Source organism: Bombina bombina, chromosome 5, assembly GCF_027579735.1.
Source record: "Bombina bombina isolate aBomBom1 chromosome 5, aBomBom1.pri, whole genome shotgun sequence".
NCBI classification, from domain to species: Eukaryota; Metazoa; Chordata; class Amphibia; order Anura; family Bombinatoridae; genus Bombina; species Bombina bombina.
Genome location: NC_069503.1, coordinates 902,107,943 through 902,123,161, shown reverse-complemented (window position 1 = coordinate 902,123,161; position 15,219 = coordinate 902,107,943). Strand labels below are relative to the sequence as shown.

General features: G+C 39.5%; 1 protein-coding gene across 4 annotated transcripts in view; it reads right to left on the bottom strand.

The window, feature by feature from the left end:
* Positions 1-15,219, bottom strand: part of FAM110B (family with sequence similarity 110 member B) — a 433,945-nt gene that overhangs the window by 188,821 nt on the left and 229,905 nt on the right. For 3 of the 4 annotated variants that reach the window (XR_008402594.1, XM_053715058.1, XM_053715059.1), the window contains exon 3: positions 7,695-7,812. The exons of the other annotated variant lie outside the window; for it this stretch is intronic. The gene's annotated coding sequence lies outside the window, so the exon portion shown is untranslated. The remainder of the gene's footprint in view (positions 1-7,694; positions 7,813-15,219) is intronic. 4 annotated transcript variants of the gene reach the window in all.

Here is a 15,219-nt window from a genome sequence, read left to right as displayed (position 1 = left end):
ATCCTTTGTAGCATCTAAATAGAATTTTAGAGCGCGAACAACATCCAAATTGTGCAACAAACGTTCCTTCTTTGAAACTGGTTTTGGACACAGAGAAGGTACGATAATCTCCTGGTTAATGTTTTTGTTAGAAACAACTTTTGGAAGAAAACCAGGTTTAGTACGTAAAACCACCTTATCTGCATGGAACACCAGATAAGGAGGAGAACACTGCAGAGCAGATAATTCTGAGACTCTTCTAGCAGAAGAAATCGCAACTAAAAACAAAACTTTCCAAGATAATAACTTAATATCAACGGAATGTAAGGGTTCAAACGGAACCCCCTGAAGAACTGAAAGAACTAAATTGAGACTCCAAGGAGGAGTCAAAGGTTTGTAAACAGGCTTGATTCTAACCAGAGCCTGAACAAAGGCTTGAACATCTGGCACAGCTGCCAGCTTTTTGTGAAGTAATACCGACAAGGCAGAAATCTGTCCCTTCAGGGAACTTGCAGATAATCCTTTTTCCAATCCTTCATGAAGGAAGGATAGAATCCTAGGAATCTTAACCTTGTCCCAAGGGAATCCTTTAGATTCACACCAACAGATATATTTTTCTAGTCACAGGCTTTCTGGCCTGAACAAGAGTATCGATAACAGAATCTGAGAATCCTCGCTTCGATAAAATCAAGCGTTCAATCTCCAAGCAGTCAGCTGGAGTGAAACCAGATTCGGATGTTCGAACGGACCCTGAACAAGAAGGTCTCGTCTCAAAGGTAGCTTCCAAGGTGGAGCCGATGACATATTCACCAGATCTGCATACCAAGTCCTGCGTGGCCACGCAGGAGCTATCAAGATCACCGACGCCCTCTCCTGCTTGATCCTGGCTATCAGCCTGGGGATGAGAGGAAATGGCGGGAACACATAAGCTAGTTTGAAGGTCCAAGGTGCTACTAGTGCATCCACTAGAGCCGCCTTGGGATCCCTGGATCTGGCCCCGTAGCAAGGAACTTTGAAGTTCTGACGAGAGGCCATCAGATCCATGTCTGGAATGCCCCACAGGTGAGTGACTTGGGCAAAGAGTTCCGGATGGAGTTCCCACTCCCCCGGTTGAATAATGAAAAACTACAGTTAAACACTAAAAAACTCTAAGCCATCTCCGTGGAGATGTTGCCTGTACAACGGCAAAGAGAATGACTGGGGTAGGCGGAGCCTAGGAGGGATCATGTGACCAGCTTTGCTGGGCTCTTTGCCATTTCCTGTTGGGGAAGAGAATATCCCACAAGTAAGGATGACGCCGTGGACCGGACACACCTATGTTGGAGAAATATCTTTCTTTTTTACATAGAGTTGTTCAGGAGATATTTTCTAGTCAGCTTTTTACAGCTATGCTGCATCACTTTCAAGTGTTTAAACATTTGGGTATTATGGCCCTTTAAGCTTATGTTTCCACTCTGAAAAGGCCAGCATTTTCTTGCCATATTTGCAGAGGAGGCGTGTCCTTCTCTATTAATAAATCAGAGGGAGATTTTCTCATCAGCCAGTAAAGGTTAGTATGGAATACAAAACCAGTAGGGCAGTGTTTCATTTTAGTTAATTTTCAGCAAAAAAATATTTTAACATGTTTAAATGCTGCTATTGCATATGCCTAATAGAAAAAGCATTAAATTGATGTTAAACAAAAAACCTTTGCAATATAGATAATAAAGTCTGAATCACATACTCAAGAGGTGTTTTTATTTCTCATTAATTCTATAAGGAAGTATTTTAATAAAACGTTTAAACTAGTTACTGCTGCTGCCTGGTCAACTTCAAAAATTGTTTTTTTCTTTGATGACGTTGCCGTGGCCACGACCAATGTAAGGCCATGCCATACGGCTCATAAGGGGTAATGAAGGCACAATTGTAATCCAAGCCTGGGGAACTTACATTGTGAGTCAGCTGCATTGTAATTGGAAGCTGCAAACACACACACACACACACACACACACACCTAGAACTACAAAACAACTCACCAGAGGGGGTCGGGGGACTGAAATAGTGCAGCAGTTAAAGGGTTAATATGTTTAAACTACTACTAAAAAAATATATATATATGTTAAACACATAGATAAAGTCACACTTGGATGCCAAAAGCTTTGACACTCCTGAGCAGAACTCAGCCAATTAAGAGTTGCAGTCACATGATAACTCCTGTAGCCAGCTGTGCTCTGCGCAGGATCTGTAAACGCTTGGAGCTACTGAGCTTTTTTTTTTTTTTTTTTTAACCAATGTGTTTAACCCCTTTACAAAAAAGTTTTAACTAATTAAGAGTCATTTATGCAATAAAAACATCCTTTTAAAATAAGAGACTAAATAATTTTAATTTTAGAAAAAAAAACATGGCAGAGAAAATAAAATAAAGAAAAAAACACTGGAGGAAGACGCTAACAACACAAAGCCCAGAGAAAAAATAAATAAAAATAATTACATCAAGATAACAAGTAAAGTGAAAATATAAAATATCTATTTTATAGGAACCTGGTAAACACAAGGAGCTGCAATGACTTGGAAATACCACTACTTACGGGATGAGATTTTGCAAGAGCATTAATTAAATAGAGAAAAACAAGATAAATAACGTTAGATAACAAAACGTCCAACAGTGTAACCCATAGGGTCATTCACTTACAGTTCTTTCAAACTAGTTTCTAGATATCAGCAAACTCAGGCCTAGATTTAGAGTTCGGCGGTAAAAGGGCTGTTAACGCTCCGCGGGCTTTTTTCTGGCCGCACCATAAATTTAACTCTGGTATCGAGAGTTAAAACAAATGCTGCGTTAGGCTCCAAAAAAGGAGCGTAGGGCATTTTTACCGCAAATGCAACTCTCGATACCAGAGTTGCTTACGGACGCGGCCGGCCTCAAAAACGTGCTCGTGCACGATTCTCCCATAGGAAACAATGGGGCTGTTTGAGCTGAAAAAAAACCTAACACCTGCAAAAAAGCAGCATTCAGCTCCTAACGCAGCCCCATTGTTTCCTATGGGGAAACACTTCCTACGTCTGCACCTAACACCCTAACATGTACCCCGAGTCTAAACACCCCTAACCTTACACTTATTAACCCCTAATCTGCCGCCCCCGCTATCGCTGACCCCTGCATTACAGTTTTAACCCCTAATCTTCCGCTCCGTAAACCGCCGCAACCTACGTTATCCCTATGTACCCCTAATCTGCTGCCCTAACATCGCCGACCCCTATGTTATATTTATTAACCCCTAATCTGCCCCCCACAACGTCGCCGACACCTGCCTACACTTATTAACCCCTAATCTGCCGAGCGGACCTGAGCGCTACTATAATAAAGTTATTAACCCCTAATCCGTCTCACTAACCCTATCATAAATAGTATTAACCCCTAATCTGCCCTCCCTAACATCGCCGACACCTACCTTCAATTATTAACCCCTAATCTTCCGATCGGAGCTCACCGCTATTCTAATAAATGTATTAACCCCTAAAGCTAAGTCTAACCCTAACACTAACACCCCCCTAACTTAAATATAATTTTAATCTAACGAAATAAATTAACTCTTATTAAATAAATTAATCCTATTTAAAGCTAAATACTTACCTGTAAAATAAATCCTAATATAGCTACAATATAAATTATAATTATATTATAGCTATTTTAGGATTAATATTTATTTTACAGGCAACTTGGTATTTATTTTAACTAGGTACAATAGCTATTAAATAGTTAAGAACTATTTAATAGTTACCTAGTTAAAATAATAACAAATTTACCTGTAAAATAAATCCTAACCTAAGATATAATTAAACCTAACACTACCCTATCAATAAAATAATTAAATAAACTACCTACAATTAACCTAACACTACACTATCAATAAATAAATTAAACACAATTGCTACAAATAAATACAATTAAATAAACTAGCTAAAGTACAAAAAATAAAAAAGAACTAAGTTACAGAAAATAAAAAAATATTTACAAACATAAGAAAAATATTACAACAATTTTAAACTAATTACACCTACTCTAAGCCCCCTAATAAAATAACAAAGCCCCCCAAAATAATAAATTCCCTACCCTATTCTAAATTAAAAAAGTTACAAGCTCTTTTACCTTACCAGCCCTGAACAGGGCCCTTTGCGGGGCATGCCCCAAGAAGTTCAGCTCTTTTGCCTGTAAAAGAAAACATACAATACCCCCCCCCCCAACATTACAACCCACCACCCACATACCCCTAATCTAACCCAAACCACCCTTAAATAAACCTAACACTAAGCCCCTGAAGATCTTCCTACCTTGTCTTCACCATACCAGGTTCACCGATCCGTCCTGGCTCCGATATCTTCATCCAACCCAAGCGGGGGCTAGACATCCACTGAAGAAGTCCAGAAGAGGGTCCAAAGTCTTCCTCCTATCCGGCAAGAAGAGGACATCCGGACCGGCAAACATCTTCTCCAAGCGGCATCTTCTATCTTCTTCCATCCGGTGCGGAGCGGGTCCATCTTGAAGCAGGCGACGCGGATCCATCCTCTTCTTCCGATGTCTCCCGACGAATGACGGTTCCTTTAAGGGACGTCATCCAAGATGGCGTCCCTCGAATTCCGATTGGCTGATAGGATTCTATCAGCCAATCGGAATTAAGGTAGGAATTTTCTGATTGGCTGATGGAATCAGCCAATCAGAATCAAGTTCAATCCGATTGGCTGATCCAATCAGCCAATCAGATTGAGCTCGCATTCTATTGGCTGTTCCGATCAGCCAATAGAATGCGAGCTCAATCTGATTGGCTGATTGGATCGGCCAATCGGATTGAACTAGATTCTGATTGGCTGATTCCATCAGCCAATCAGAAAATTCCTACCTTAATTCCGATTGGCTGATAGAATCCTATCAGCCAATCGGAATTCGAGGGACGCCATCTTGGATGACGTCCCTTAAAGGAACCGTCATTCGTCGGGAGACATCGGAAGAAGAGGATGGATCCGCGTCGCCTGCTTCAAGATGGACCCGCTCCGCACCGGATGGAAGAAGATAGAAGATGCCGCTTGGAGAAGATGTTTGCCGGTCCGGATGTCCTCTTCTTGCCGGATAGGAGGAAGACTTTGGACCCTCTTCTGGACTTCTTCAGTGGATGTCTAGCCCCCGCTTGGGTTGGATGAAGATATCGGAGCCAGGACGGATCGGTGAACCTGGTATGGTGAAGACAAGGTAGGAAGATCTTCAGGGGCTTAGTGTTAGGTTTATTTAAGGGTGGTTTGGGTTAGATTAGGGGTATGTGGGTGGTGGGTTGTAATGTTGGGGGGGGGGGTATTGTATGTTTTCTTTTACAGGCAAAAGAGCTGAACTTCTTGGGGCATGCCCCGCAAAGGGCCCTGTTCAGGGCTGGTAAGGTAAAAGAGCTTGTAACTTTTTTAATTTAGAATAGGGTAGGGAATTTATTATTTTGGGGGGCTTTGTTATTTTATTAGGGGGCTTAGAGTAGGTGTAATTAGTTTAAAATTGTTGTAATATTTTTCTTATGTTTGTAAATATTTTTTTATTTTCTGTAACTTAGTTCTTTTTTATTTTTTGTACTTTAGCTAGTTTATTTAATTGTATTTATTTGTAGCAATTGTGTTTAATTTATTTATTGATAGTGTAGTGTTAGGTTAATTGTAGGTAATTGTAGGTAGTTTATTTAATTATTTTATTGATAGGGTAGTGTTAGGTTTAATTATATCTTAGGTTAGGATTTATTTTACAGGTAAATTTGTTATTATTTTAACTAGGTAACTATTAAATAGTTCTTAACTATTTAATAGCTATTGTACCTAGTTAAAATAAATACCAAGTTGCCTGTAAAATAAATATTAATCCTAAAATAGCTATAATATAATTATAATTTATATTGTAGCTATATTAGGATTTATTTTACAGGTAAGTATTTAGCTTTAAATAGGATTAATTTATTTAATAAGAGTTAATTTATTTCGTTAGATTAAAATTATATTTAAGTTAGGGGGGTGTTAGTGTTAGGGTTAGACTTAGCTTTAGGGGTTAATACATTTATTAGAATAGCGGTGAGCTCCGATCGGAAGATTAGGGGTTAATAATTGAAGGTAGGTGTCGGCGATGTTAGGGAGGGCAGATTAGGGGTTAATACTATTTATGATAGGGTTAGTGAGGCGGGTTAGGGGTTAATAACTTTATTATAGTAGCGGTGCGGTCCGCTCGGCAGATTAGGGGTTAATAAGTGTAGGCAGGTGTCGGCGACGTTGAGGGGGGCAGATTAGGGGATAATAAATATAATATAGGGGTCGGTGGTGTTAGGGGTAGCAGATTAGGGGTACATAGGGATAACGTAGGTGGCGGCGCTTTGCGGTCGGAAGATTAGGGGTTAATTATTTTAAGTAGCTGGCGGCGATGTTGTGGGGGGCAGATTAGGGGTTAATAAATGTAATATAGGGGTCGGTGGTGTTAGGGGTAGCAGATTAGGGGTACATAGGGATAACGTAGGTGGCGGCGCTTTGCGGTCGGAAGATAAGGGGTTAATTATTTTAAGTAGCTGGCGGCGATGTTGTGGGGGGCAGATTAGGGGTTAATAAATGTAATATAGGGGTCGGCGGGGTTAGGGGCAGCAGATTAGGGGTACATAAGTATAACGTAGGTGGCGGTCGGAAGATTAGGGGTTAAAATTTTTAATCGAGTGGCGGCGATGTGGGGGGACCTCGGTTTAGGGGTGCATAGGTAGTTTATGGGTGTTAGTGTACTTTAGGGTACAGTAGTTAAGAGCTTTATAAACCGGCGTTAGCCAGAAAGCTCTTAACTCCTGCTATTTTCAGGCGGCTGGAATCTTGTCGTTAGAGCTCTAACGCTCACTGCAGAAACGACTCTAAATACCAGCGTTAGAAAGATCCCATTGAAAAGATAGGCTACGCAAATGGCGTAGGGGGATCTGCGGTATGGAAAAGTCGCGGCTGTAAAGTGAGCGTTAGACCCTTTAATCACTGACTCCAAATACCAGCGGGCGGCCAAAACCAGCGTTAGGAGCCTCTAACGCTGGTTTTGACGGCTACCGCCGAACTCTAAATCTAGGCCTCAGTCATGGAAGTCAGAATTAAACTTTCTATTATTTTTTTTATTTTTTTTTTTTTAAATGGTCCATCTTATAATAGATGTTTTTTTTATTGTACACTGAAGACGTTTCATTTTGACTTCCAAATCCCTTTAAAATGTTGTGCTGGCTAAAAATGTAATGATGTTAAAAACAGGTTTCTAAAAAGAAAAGAAAAAAACAGTACATTTAATTGGATGTGTTTTGTAGCATAAGAATATAACCTATAAAATGTTACACTTTATAACATCAAAAGACAAATAGCCCTTCACATTTCTTAGTGAGATGGGCACATAAAACATTACAAAGAATAAACTTGTGAAAAAAACAAGCAATCAAATAGACAATATTTGTAAGTTGAAAAAAAAAAATCTTTTATAGAGACTATGCTCGAAAACACTTACAGCTCAATGACTCACACAAAGTTGTTAATAGCTCACCACCTCCTCATTCTTCATTTTAAGAGAAGCATTGGTAATATATTATATGACATAACGTGAAGAGGAGTGAAGAAATGCTATGGCAAAAAGCACCATACAATCAAAAGGCATCGAACCATTAGTAAATAGCATAGTGAAATAAAAACCACTGTGTACAGTAACTCACCTTCTATTGCACATAAATATTGAGGGTTGTCGAGTTGCATAGCATAATTACTCTGCTTTTTGCTAATGAATCTGATTATAAATCTTTCATAGCATACTTTTTCCAATTCAGTGATCATCTGTAAAGACAACAGTTTACATTTAAAATGTGTGGGGGGGGGGGTTTGGGGAAATGTCTTCTAAGTGAAATATCATCTACATTTTGTGCAAAAAAAAAACCTAATTATTTATGCTTACCTGATAAATTCATTTCTTTCTTGGTGGTTTGAGTCCACAAAATCCTTACTTTGGAAATCACTTCCTGGTCACCAGGAGAAGGCAAAGAAACCCCACAACAAAGCTTTAAAGGGACTCTCAAGTCAAAATAAACTTTTATGATTCAAATAGATCATTCAGTTTTAAAACACTTTCTAATTTACTTCCATTATCAAATTGTGCACAGTCTTTTTATATCCACACTTTCTGGGTAACAATATACTACTGAGCATGTCCACAAACTCGCAGGGTATATGTATTCTAGTCTGTGATTGGCTGATTTCTGTCACATGATACAGGGGGCAAGGAAATAGGATAAAAAATAAAATTGTTAGGAAAAAAAAAATCTACTGTTTTTTTTTTTTAATTCAGAGTAGGTGTTATTGCCTTGTCTTTGTATTATGCACTTGTTAATTATGCAATGGTACTGTATTTAATGGTCCTTTAAGTATCTCTCCCACTTCCAGTTATTTCCCAGTAGAACACATAGCCGACGAAAAAGAAGTAAGAAAGATAGAAGTATAAAGAGGTGCAAAACTGTAACTGCTGCCAACCAACAAAAAAGGTAAGGGGCGGGTTTGTGGACTCTTACCACCAAGAAAGAAAGGAATTTATCAGGCAAGCAAAAATTACGTTTTCTTACTCGTGGTTACCAATACTCAAGCTAAGAAGTGCACAAATAAAAAAAGGGAGAGCAACAAGAAGGCAGGCACCTATTACCATAAACCAACGCCTGAAAAATCTTCCTTTCCTGAACTGTCTCCACCGAGACAAACAAAAACAAAAAGTTGTAGAGAATATAGCAAAAACATTACAAGACATCCGAGATACCGACCATGCCACCTGATCGATTAAAAACCTCCTTCGCAAATACCAGGAATAGAGAAGAAACTTGAAAATCTAGATATGTCCCAGAACAAAAGGGCAGAGACAATGAAAATAACAAGTTTAAGGATAATTAAAGGATTTGTGGCATTGAAGCCAAGTGCTGAATTAGACACTGCAGTATATCAAATTAAATTTAAAAAAATAACACTTTATTAAACATATATGCACAAACAGGTTACCAAATTGGATCAATAAGGAAATGGGTATTGACCTTCCATGCCTATTAGATCATGATATAGATGATCCAACTAATAATTTAAAAACAATTGGGCTAAAAAGAGGGCTATGTGGCCTGGCTGGAGTCCCAGAGACTGTGTGAATGGAGTGGAAAGAAAGAAGAGAAAAATGTATGGTATAAGGAGTGAGTTGTCAAGCAATTCACACAGACTATGCGCTCAAAGGCGTCCTCCTGCCTGCGTACTGCTGGGATTGAACCCAGTCAGCCGATTTCTAACTGAATTCCCTGTGACCTGTTCGTTTGTGCATATATGTTTAATAAAGTGTTATTTTTTTCTAATTTAATTTCAGAGACAATGAACCCTTGAAGCCCACACACAGAACTCCAAAGGAAAAAAGAGGACAAAGGATACCATCCGACAAGTCTTCTATTACCTCCTGAAGGAATGGAAAGTAGGGATGCACCGAAATTTCGGCCGCAGAAACGTTTTGTCCGAAAATGGCATTTTTGGCTATTTTGTTTTTCGTTTTTTTTTTTTCCTGTTATTTTCGGTAAAATTATTGTGTAGCATATTTCAAATTTGTTGCTAGCCTAGAGCTGCTGTTTGAGTTCATTTCTTGACTTACTGTTTCTCAAATAATAATAGTTTTCTAGGACTAAACTTTATTTGGATAATTGGTAAAAAAAAAAAAAAAATACTGTTAAATCTGATTCTGTTACACAGAACTAAATACAGAAAAAAAATAGTATATTGATATTTAATGTTGTTTTAAGTAGGGATGCACCGAAATTTGTTCGCAGAAACATTTTGACTGAAAATGTCATTATCGTTTTTTTGTTAAAATTATTGTGCAGCATATTATTGTTTTAAGATATTTTTGTCCAATTTTAGTGTGTTGCTTTCAATAAAAGTGTGGTTATTTTATTTTATTGGCTTGAAGGTTTTCAATTCAGATTCATTCATAAAATAGTCTAATTATGAAAAAAAAAAATTTTTTTTTAAATAATTTGGAAAAAAAGGACATTTTTGGTTTTTGTTTCGGTTTTCGGCTAAGTGCATCCTGGATTTTCGAATTTCCATTTCGAATTTCCATTTTGGTGCATCACTAATGGAAAGATTTGAGGATACCAACATATTGCTACTCCTAACCCCAAAGTATGTACCTGAATAGATACACATTTCCACCTCTTGAGGAAAATCCATGTAGACACAGACCAATTTATGGTACAGAGGCAAATCCAACGCCGTTGAAAAAAGGACAAATCTCCCAATTGATAAAGTGAGAGACTCCATTGAAAAGCAGACACACCCAAAAAGGACAGGAACACGGGACCCACAGATTAAAATTAGAAACTCTGCTGAGTAATCCAGGATACCCACAAGCAAGCAACACTGCCAAAGAAAAAAAATCAAAGCAGAGCCAAGAACATCTGGCCCAAATCCTTATATTGCAATCTTAGAGACAAGACCCAGAAGTAGTAACATAGAACCAACAAGCCAAATGAAAAACTCGAGAGCATTCCAAATAGTAGAGTCTAACATCACAGAGCAAACTCAACAGCGGAGAGGAAAGAAAATCTCCAAATTTGGATCAAAGTTTAAACCGACCGCCCGATGGAAGAAAAACTATTACAGCTTGATACAAATGTTAAAAAGCTTTACATTCCTGCTTTTTAAATAAAAATAGCAAGAGAACAAAGAAAAATTTATAATAGGAGTAAATTAGAAAGTTGCTTAAAATTACATGCTCTATCTGAATCATGAAAGAAAAAAATATGGGTTTAGCATACCTTTAATGCAAAGTAATAAATAACAACAGGACAAGATAAGTATAATACTGTAGTATCCCATAGAGGAAAAAAATATGTTAATGTACAGCAATAAACAACAACAGTACAAGATATCTAGAACACTGTAGTATCTCCAAGAGGCAAAGCTATATTATTGAACAGCAATAAAGAAAGCACAAGATATGTAAAATACTGTAGTATCCCATAGAGGGAAAAATATGTTATTGCACAGCAATAAATAACAGTACAGGATATGAAAAATACTGTAATACACCATAGAGGGGAAAATATGTTATTACATAACAATAAATAACCACAGCACAGGATATGAGAAACACCGTAGAATCACATAGCGGGAAAAATATGATATTGCACAGCAATGAAAAAATAACAGCACTAGATATGTAAGACACTGTAGTACACCGTAAATGAAAATAAGTTATTGCACAGCAATAAATACAAACAGTAGAAGATAAATATAATATATTAGTATCACATAGAGGAAAAAAACATAAATTATGACTTACCTGATAATTTATTTTCCTTCGATACAGGGAGAGTCCACAGCTGCATTCATTACTTGTGGGAATACAGAACCTGGCCACCAGGAGGAGACAGACACCCCAGCCAAAGGCTTAAACACCTCCCCCCACTTCCCTCATCCCCCCACTTCCCTCATCCCCCAGTCATTCTGCTCAAGGAACAAGGAAACAGTAGGAGAAATATCAGGGTGAAAAAGGTGCCAGAAGAAAACAAAATAAATTTAGGGCCGCCCACATGGGCGGGAGCTGTGGAAAACAATACCCAAGCTACAAAGGACACTGAATGCTAACGGGAGGGTAAAAAAGAAAGGTTGTCCCTAATCTGAGGGCACCACAGCTTGCAAAACCTTTCTCCCGAAGGCTGCTTCAAACTTGTAAAATTTGGAAAAGTATGTAAGGAGGACCAGGTAGTAGCCTTACAAATCTGATCCATAGAGTCCTCATCTTTGAAGGCCCAACATATGCTAAGCGGATGATACTCCTCAACCAAAAAGATAAGGAGGTCGAAGAGGCCCTCTGACCCCTACGCTTCTCAGAATAGATAAACAGAGAAGAAGTTTGTCTAAATCCCTTTGTATCCTGAAGATAGAACTTCAAAGCACGAACCACATCCGGATTATGAAGTAAACGTTCCTTCGATGAAGAAGGATTAGGACATAAGGAAGGAACCACATTTTCTGGATGTTGCGATTTAACACAACCTGAGGAAGAAATCCTAACTTAGTTTGTAGAACAGCTTTATCAGCATGGAGTCTGCGCGTAGAAGCAATAGCTAGTAGAAAAAGAACCTTCCGAGAAAACAACTTAAAGGGACAGTAAACACCAGAATTTTTGTTGTTTAAAAAGGTAGATAATCCCTTTATTACCCATTCCCCAATTTTGCATAGCCAACACAGTTATAATAATATACTTTTTACCTCTGTGATTACCTTGTATCTATGGCTGTGCAAACGGCCCCCTTATTTAAATTCTTTTGACAGACTTGCATTTTTAGCCAACCAGTCCTAGGAGCTTCACGTGCCTGAGCTCAATGTTATCTATATGAAACACATGAACTAACGCCCTCTAGTGGTGAAAAACTGCCAAAATGCTTTCAGATTAGAGTTGGCCTTCAAGGTCTAAGAAATTAGCATATATACCTCCTAGATTTAGCTTTCAACTAAGAATACAAAGAGAACAAAGCAAAATTAGTAATAAAAGTAAATTGGAAAGTTGTTTAGAATTGCATGCCCTATTTAAATCATGAAAGTTTTTTTTTAACTTGACTGTCCCTTTAATGTCAACCTCATGCATAGGCTCAAACGGAGCCCGTTGCAAAACTTTAAGAACAAGGTTCAAACTCCTTAGAGGAACATTAGATCTAAACACCGGCCTGATCCTAGTCAGAACCTAAACAAAAGACTGTACATCCGGAAGCTCAGCAAACTTCTAGTGCAGTAAAACAGACAGGGACGAAATCTGTCCCTTCAAGGAACTAGCTGAGAGGCCCTTCTCCAGTCCCTCCTTTAGAAAGAAAGAATCCTGGCAACCTTTACTTTGTGCCAGGACAAACCACGCTCTTCACACCTGAATAAGTAGGTCCTCCACACCTTATGATAGATGCGACGAGTAACCGGCTTACGAGATTGAATGAGAGCATCAATAACCCTCTCAGAAAACCCTCTCTTGGCTAAGACTAAGCATTTAATCTCCACGCAGTCAGCCTCAGAGAATCTAGATTTTGATGAAGAAAGGGGCCTTGTTCCAGCAGATCCCTGCGACAAGGTAACCTCCAAGGAGGAGATGATGACATCCCCACTAGATCCGCAAACCATATCCTTCGCGGCCACGATGGAGTAATCAGATCACTGACGCCTGCTCCTAAATGATTCAAGCCACCACTCAAGGAAGGAGTGATAATGTCAGGAAAAAATAAATTAGATTAAACCTCCAAGGCACCACTAATAAATCTATTAGCTCAGTTCGAGGATCCCTGGACCTCGACCCATATCTGGGTAGCTTGGTATAGAGACAGGACACCATGAGATCTATCTCCGACATTCTTGACCTGTTGCATATTTTCGCAAACACTTCGGGATGGAGAGACCATTCCCCCGGATGAAAGGATCGTCTGCTGACAAAATCTGCTTCCCAGGTGTCCACACCCGGAATGTGGATCGCTGACAGCGAACAGTTGTGCGTCTCCGCCCACTCCAGAATCCGAGATACTTCCCTCATTGCTAGGAAGCTTCTCGTTCCCCCCGATGGTTGATGTAAGCCACAGAGTTTATATTGTCTGATTGAAAGCAGATAAATTGGGACGAACCCAGTAGGGGCCAAGCCTTCTGAAGGTCCCCTCCTGCGTCCACAGGCCCTAAGCCTTCTTTGAGCCCCAAACAGCTCCCCATCCTGACAGACTTGTGTCCATAGTCACCCAGGATGGTCTTAAAAAGGATGTGATCCAGACAGAGCCACCAAGAGAGTGATTCTCTTGACTGGTTGTCCAGAGAAATCTGTTGAGACAGATCCAAATGATTGCCGTTCCACTGCCTCAGCATGCACAGTCGCAACAGCCTGAGGTGGAACCTGGCAAAGAGAACGATGTCCATGCTGGACACCATGAGACCAATCACCTCCATACACTGAGCCACAGATAGCCTTAAGGAGGTCTGAAGGCAAAACATGTTGAAGCTAGCTTGCAACTTCTCTGGTCTGTTAGAAATATTCTCATGTCTATGGAATCTATTATCGTGCCCAGGAATTCTACCCTGGTGCCTGGAATAAGAGAAACGATCTCTTGAGCTATAGAACTATATTCAACTCAATGCTGTGGGTATCAGTTTGTTTATATAGTAGCAGAATATAAAATAAGCAACATAAATGTCAATGTTTATATTCTGTAATAGATTTCAACAATCCAGTGTATGGCAACTATGTTACCTCGAAGTGTGCGAAGAAAGACACGCATTGTGTATCGCACAAATCAAATACCGGGTAACAGCCGGAGGACACGGAGCTGGGAAGAGATTAAAAGATTGATGAAGAGACCGGCACTGTATCTAAGAATGGGTACTTGGAGGTAACATAGTTGCCATACACTTGATTGTCGAAATCTATTACAGAATATAAACATTGACATTTATGTTGTTTATTTTATATTCCGCTACTATATAAGCAAACTGATACCCACAGCATTGAGTTGAAAATAGTTCTATAGCTCAAGAGATCGCTTCTCTTATTCCAAGCACCAGCTTTCTCTATTTATCTTCCCTCCGATAGAAAAAGACAGAGGAGAGATTCCGAATGATCTTCCACTAAACGAAACGATGGTGCTACTGCTACCCCCTGGGTTTTAGTGACTGCTAGAAGAGCCCCTAGAACCCTCATAAAAATTATTGGAGCAGTAGCTGGATCAAACGGAAGAGCAATGAACTGGAAATGCTGGACCAGGAACGCAAACCTGAGGAACTGGAAGTGTTCCCTGTGGATTGGAAGGTGAAGGAATGCCTCCTCCAGATCTATATAGTGGTCATAAACTGCCCTTCCTGAATTAAGGGAAGGGTGGACCTTATTGTCTCCATCTTGACAAGGGGACACTTAGAAATTTGTTTAAGCACTTTAGGTCCAGAACTGGACGGAAAGTTCCCTCCTTCTTTGGGACCATGGAAATGTTTGAATAGTATCCCAAACCTCTCTCTGCGATAGGCACTGGGACAATGACTCCAAAGGAGGACAGATCCCTTACGCACTCCAGAAAGGCTTCCCTCTTTCCTAGTCTTGAAAACAGGTTGAGAGGATGAATCTGGCCCTGGGTGGATGAGATTTGAAACCTATCTTGTAACCCTGAGCTATGACCTCCAGGACCCAAGGATTATGCACGTCCCTGAACCAAG